This window comes from Tachyglossus aculeatus, chromosome 2 (assembly GCF_015852505.1).
Source record: "Tachyglossus aculeatus isolate mTacAcu1 chromosome 2, mTacAcu1.pri, whole genome shotgun sequence".
Classification (NCBI taxonomy): Eukaryota; Metazoa; Chordata; class Mammalia; order Monotremata; family Tachyglossidae; genus Tachyglossus; species Tachyglossus aculeatus.
In genome coordinates, this window is record NC_052067.1 from 136,231,681 (window position 1) to 136,238,153 (window position 6,473).

Consider the following 6,473-nt stretch of genomic DNA (forward strand, 5'->3'; position numbering starts at 1 on the left):
CACCTACCTCTTGCTCACTCCCTGCTTTCTTCCTGGAATGCCTTCCCCCTTCACATCCAGCAGACCACTGCTCTCCCAGCTTCTAAGCTTTTCTGAAAACATATTTCCTCCAGAAGACCTTCCCTGATTTATCTCCCCAATGGCCACTTCTTCACTTTTACATCCCTTACATATTTCGATATTCACCACGTTGCCCCATAGCACTTATGTACATATTATTATACTTTATTGTTTCCTCCTACCTCGTATTTATTTTATCTGCCTTCCATGCTGGACTGGAAAGAGCTCAGGCTGTGGGCAAGTCACTTGCCTGTTTTCTCATTTGTCAAATGAGAATTTGATTCCTATTATACCTCCCATTTTAGACTGAGAACCCCATGTGGAACAGATACTGAATAAATACAGCACTCAATAAATACAATTGAATGAATGATCATATCATTCTACTTCCTAACTGATCATGTTAGGGAAACTAGGCATTGAAGTTAAGGGGTCCTATATCCAATGTTGGGGTACTCAAATTGTATACACGGGGAATACTTGAAGGAGCAGGAGAATGGAGTGGGGCAGGAAGTTCTTGTCAGTAATACAAAGGCAGGAATCAGAAACCACAAAATAGTAAATAAAACTCAAAAGGTTGATGTAATCAGGGCAGTTACAAGCACAATGGAGACAGGATAATAAAGTTACAACAAAGAGTAGATAATCCTGTGACCACCAGGAAAACCCAATATTGGCAATATTGAAGGGGGAGGAAAATTTTCTCCCTTTTCTTCTTGAGACAATAATCCTAAGAAAGTCGTATTAGCTGACCCCACCATGGCTCTTTAGCAAGGACTGTGCTGCTTCCTAACCAGGGGACAACCTCAAATATGCAAACACACCTCAGGAACCCCCCAGACCACCAGGCTGTTGTCAGAAGTGAGGAAGCCCACTTTCAGGGCAAAACTGGGGAAGGACAAAGGAGTGTTGGAGGGTATAAAAGGGGTACATGGGACAATTATCTTTGCTCTGTAGGTCAGAGTCTATTGATCCCTGCACCAGTATAAGGGCAAGCCAGTTAACTACATTTTGTGGACCTCTTGACATGCTGATACATTGGATTGTTAATTATACCAGAATGGTGAGAAGGTTCTCCCCATTTCTTTGGGAGGAGTGGTGAGTGGTTTTCTTACAGGAACCCCTGTACATTGTACATTTTGGAGTGGTGGGGTGATTGTTGACAACAGATCCTTTTTCTTTCCATCATTCCCATTATTTGTGTAAATTTTGTACATCTGTCTCCCCAGTAGATTGTAAGCACTTTGTGGACAAGAAATGCACATTTCACTTGTACATTCCCATGCACTTAGTGCAGTGCAGTGCATACAAAAGGAATTTAATAAATACCATTACTATGACTACTACTGCTACTGCTACTACTACTATTATTACTACAACTATTTTTGGAGCAATCCCCAAGATTACAGCCTTCCCTTATAAACACCTTCCCAAACTAAGAGAAGCAGTATGATGTAGTGGCAAGAGCATGTGCTTGGGTTCAGAGGACAGTCAAAGGACATGGGTTGTAATCCCGGCTCAGCCACTTGTCTGCTGTGTGACCTTAGGTAACCACTTAGCTTCTCTGGGCCTCAGTTATCTCATCTGTAAAATGGGGTTTAAGACTGTGAGCCCCATGTGGGACAACCTGATTACCTTGTATCTACCCCAGCGCTTAGAACAGTGTTTGGCACATAGTAAGCGCTTAACAAATATCACTAATATTATTAGGGGGCTTTCATTTCCTCTTCTCCCACTCCCTTCTGCATCACCCTGGCCCTTGGTAGTTGTTAGGCACTTAGTGTGTGTCAAAAACTGTTTTATGCTTCTTTATTCATCCCTCCCTGAGTCCCACAGCACTTATGTGTACATCTGTAATTTAAATTACTTACCTAGATTAGTGTCTGTCTTCCCCTGTAGACTGTAAGCTCATTCATTCAGTCAGTCATATTACTTTAGTACTTACTGTGTGCAGAACACATGTTCTAAATGCTTGGGCAGTTGCAATAAAAGAATAAACAGAAATATTCCTTGCCCACTACAAGCTTACCGTCTAGAGGTGGGGACACAGGTACCAATAAAAATAAATTAATTATGGATATGTACTTAAGTGCTGGGAGCAAGGAGAAACAAAGGGAGCAAGTCAGGGAAATACAGAAGGGAGGAAGAGATGAGGAAAAGTGGGACTTAGTCTGGGAAGGCTTCTTGGAAGATATGTGCCTTTAATAATGTTTTGAAAGTGGGGAAAGTAATTGTCTGTCAGATGTGAGGAGGGAGGGTGTTCCAGGATGGGTTTTCCAGTAGGACATGGGCAAAGGGTCAGCAGTTAGATAGGTGATACTGAGGTACAGTGAAGAGGTTGGCATTAGAGGAACCAAGTGTGCAGGCTGTTGTTGGTCAGGAAATGTTACCAACTTTATTATGTTGTACTGTTTCATGTGCGTTCCACAATGTTTAGTCATCCAGTCAGCCATTCAATCACATTTATTGAGCGCTTACCATGTGCAGGACACTGTACTAAGTGATAGGGAGAGTACAATATAACAATAAAACAGACACATTATAATGTGCTGTACACACAGTGAGCGCTCAATAGATACAAATGATTGATAAGGTCTACGCTTGTATCAAGGATCCACTAAAGGAAAGTGATTTGCTATTTTACAAGCTCCAAATCATTGTCTGTTTCAATAAAGGAGCTAGGAGAAAATGGCAGATACCTGCAATGATGGAGCACCACCTGGGCTAGTCAGGAAGCTGAACCAAAGCCAGAGTGGGAATTGGGTGCAGGATCAGGATTAGAGAAAGGATGGAATAGAGGCAGATAAGAAGCTTCTGTCCTTGACTAGGCAAAACTGAAAGAAAAGGCATCCCCTGAAAATGGATAGGCAGAGAAAGCTGTCTTGTACCCCAAGCTGTGAAAAACGAGTTGAGAATAGAGCCTTTAGTAGAGAAATATTGATTTTTGTACTGGGATTTTCTATTATGCTCCTTTTGACTGTGGCTGATCCCACTTAGAATTTGTACTATTCATATTTTCTCAGTGCTCACTGTTGACTAATCCTTTTAGCTATTTTTTTCAAGCCTACCTTTAGTTTGTGGAAAATATTTTAACAAAAAAAGAGTTATATATGTATCTTGTGTTCTAGTATCTATGTCCTTCTTTAGGGCAGGGTGCAGAAACTTGGTAAGGCTTCTGACTTTTCTACCACAGTGCTGGGTTAGACAGCTGAATCCTAATTAATTCCATGACTGGTTTTAGGGTACATTTTCAAATTGCTCAGTAGTGACAGTTAATGACTTTCAATTTGGGGATAGTCTGAACAGGGAATAAACCATAAACTAGGGTGTAAGGTTGGGAGTGGTGAGTTACCAAAACTTGGGCATGTTCAGTGTGAGGAAATTCTATGGCACAAACTCAGGACTAAGATAATGGTATCATCGCAAATTTGGTCTACCACCTTCCTTCATGTGGGTTTTGCCAACATAGGTTTTTTCAGACACTTCTGTTCCACGGAAAGTACATCACTATTAGCAGTGCCTTCATCAAATACAAAAAATTAGCTAACTGGTGCCAGTCCCTAATTATATTATTAGCTTCTATTTGCATTATGGGAACCAGCAGAGAATGATCAGATGGAATTTCTTCCAGTTGTTCTGATCAGAATGTCTGCTTCTTTGTGAAAATGCTGGATACACTTTCACGGATCTGCTTGGTTCTCACCCCATAGATGATGGGGTTGAGGGCAGGTGGGATGACCACGTACAGGTTGGCCAGGAGGATGTGGATGTAACCGGGGATTTTGTCGTGTCCAAAGCGGTGGGTGAGGAAAGAGAAGAGGGCCGGGGTGAAGAAGGCCAGAATGACACATATGTGGGAGATGCAAGTGTTTATGGCTTTGAGTCATGCGTCCTGGGAGGGGAGTCTGAAGACAGTGTAGATAATCCTGATGTAGGAGATGGCGATCAGCAGTACATCCAAAAGAGTAAGGCCGATGACACATAAACCATAAATGATGTCGAGTTTGATACTTGCACATGCCAACCGGGCAATGCCCATGTGCTCACAATAGGTGTGGGGGATGATTCGGTGCCCACAGTAGGGCAACCTCAAGAGAAAAAATACCATAGGAAATATCAGAGAGAAATTCCTCAGGAGAGCTAACCCTAGGAATACCCTCATGGATTTATTGGTGAGGATGGTGCAGTAGTGGAGAGGCTTGCAGATGGCCACGTAACGGTCGTAGCCCATGGCCACGAGAACCGTGCACTCCATGCCGGTGATCATGTGGATGAAGAACATCTGGGTGAGGCAGCCCCCAAAACTGATCTCCTGCAGGTGGAGCCAGAATATGCCCAGCATCTTGGGGATGGTGGCCGAAGACAAGCTCAGATCGATGGTGGCCAGAATGGCCAGGAAGTAGAACATGGGCTGGTGGAGGCGCTGCTCAGTCTTGATCACGAACAGGATGGTGAAGTTTCCCACAAGAGCGATCAGGTACACGGTGCAGAAGGGGAAGCCCAGCCAGTTGTGTGCAGTTTCCAGCCCAGGTATCCCCAGCAGGAGGAAGGAGGAGGGGTGGAATTGGGTGCCATTGTGATTTCTGTTATCCATGGACATTACTGGAAGAGACTCCGTTCTCCTTGTTTCATTTAATGTAGGTTCTGGAGAGACCTCAAGAAAATACATTATTGCTCTGCTATCTGAGTGGAATAGAATTGTTTTTCCCAGTAATCTGTGTCTTGGTTTCTCTTGAGGAAAGAGGCTACCTCAATCAAGAAACAAATCCCTTATAGTACCTTAACCATAGTGATGGGTTTTTTTTACTGAGAATGGACCAGATAAGCATTGTCTTTGTGGAATCCCCACCGAGTCATTCCATCATGAACCTTGCAGGGGCCTTGGGCTTGCAGACCACAGAGCATTTTCCAATTGATCAATTATTCAATGAATCAATCAGTCAGTCAATCACCAGTGGTACTAAATGAGAACTTACTACTGAGTGCAGAACACTGTACTTAAGTGCTTAGTACAGTGCTCTGCACACAGTAAACTCTCAATAAATACGATTGAATGAATGAATGAATAAATGGTTGGAGAGTACAAAGCCCAAGATCAGGCTCAGAGTGCAGTTACTGGAAGAAATAATCCCCTCCCTTTCCCTCTTCTGGAGCCCAGACTCTCTCCAGTATTGGAGTGAGTCCTGGAATCCTCAAGTTATATCTACTTAATAACTCTGGCCCCCAAAAGATAGGGAAGAAATTAAATCAGCCATGCATTGGAATTATGTTTCCCCACAGCTCTGTTGCCAACAGGTTTTTCTGTCCCTCAACCCATCATAGTGGCCCTGTATTATCACTGCTTCTATCAGTGGAAATCCATGTAAAGATGTCTGTGAGTAGATTCACCATGAATCACATATGTACAACCTTAAAATATTTCCCAGAGTGTCAGACCGTCCCAGAATGGGATGCCCAGATGAGTGGGACATTGAAAGTAGAATCCCAGATTTAAATAACCTTCCTTATGTAATAATAATAATTATTATTATTATTGTGTGAGGCTTAGTGGATCGAGCACAGGTGTGGGAGTAAGAAGGACCTAGGATCAGAACCCATGTCCACCACATGTCTGCTCTGTGACCTTGGGCAAGTCACTTAACTTCTCTGGGCCTTAGTTACCTCATCTGTAATATGGGGATTAAGAGTGTGAGCCCCATGTGGAACAGGGGCTTTGTCCAACCTGATTAATTTGTATCTATCCTAGAGTTTAGAATAATGATTAGTACACAGTAAGTCCTCAGCAAGTACCATAACTATTATTATTATCATTGTGCTAAACACTGGGGGGGTTCAAATCCCAGCTCCACCACTTGTCAGCTGTGTGACTTTGGGCAAGTCACTTAACTTCTCTGGGCCTCAGTTTCCTCATCTGTAAAACGGGGATTAAGACTGTGAGCACCCCGTGGGACAACCTGATCACCTTGTAACCTCCCCAGTAAATGTCATCACTATTATTACAAGCAAATATGATTGGACAGAGTCCCTGCCCCACATGGGCCTCACAGTCTTAATCCCCTCTTTACAGATGTGGTAATTTAGACCCAAAGAAGTTAAATGACTTGCCCATGGTCCCAAAGCAGTCAAATAGCTGAGGTGGGATTAGAACCCAGATCTTTCTGACTCCTAGGCCTGTACTCTATCCACTAGGCAACACTGATTCTCAGAGTGACCCAGAGTGTCACCAAGTAGGATGGCCAGAGGAGTAGGACATGACAGGAGACTCCCAGGTTTAATTACCAAAGTATATGAGGGCTAGGCTACTCCAGCTAGGAAATTTACTGGGGAGATATTCCTAAATACCAGCATATTGTCAGGGAGTGAGATGGCTGACACCCTAGCCCAAGAGAGGAACAAAAAGACAGTGTGCCATA

At 43.3% G+C, this 6,473-nt stretch overlaps 1 pseudogene; it reads right to left on the reverse strand.

Moving 5' to 3' along the window:
• Window positions 1-3,700: 3,700 nt before the first annotated feature.
• LOC119920049 lies at window positions 3,701-4,660 on the reverse strand (annotated as a pseudogene).
• Between the last annotated feature and the right edge of the window lie 1,813 nt (window positions 4,661-6,473).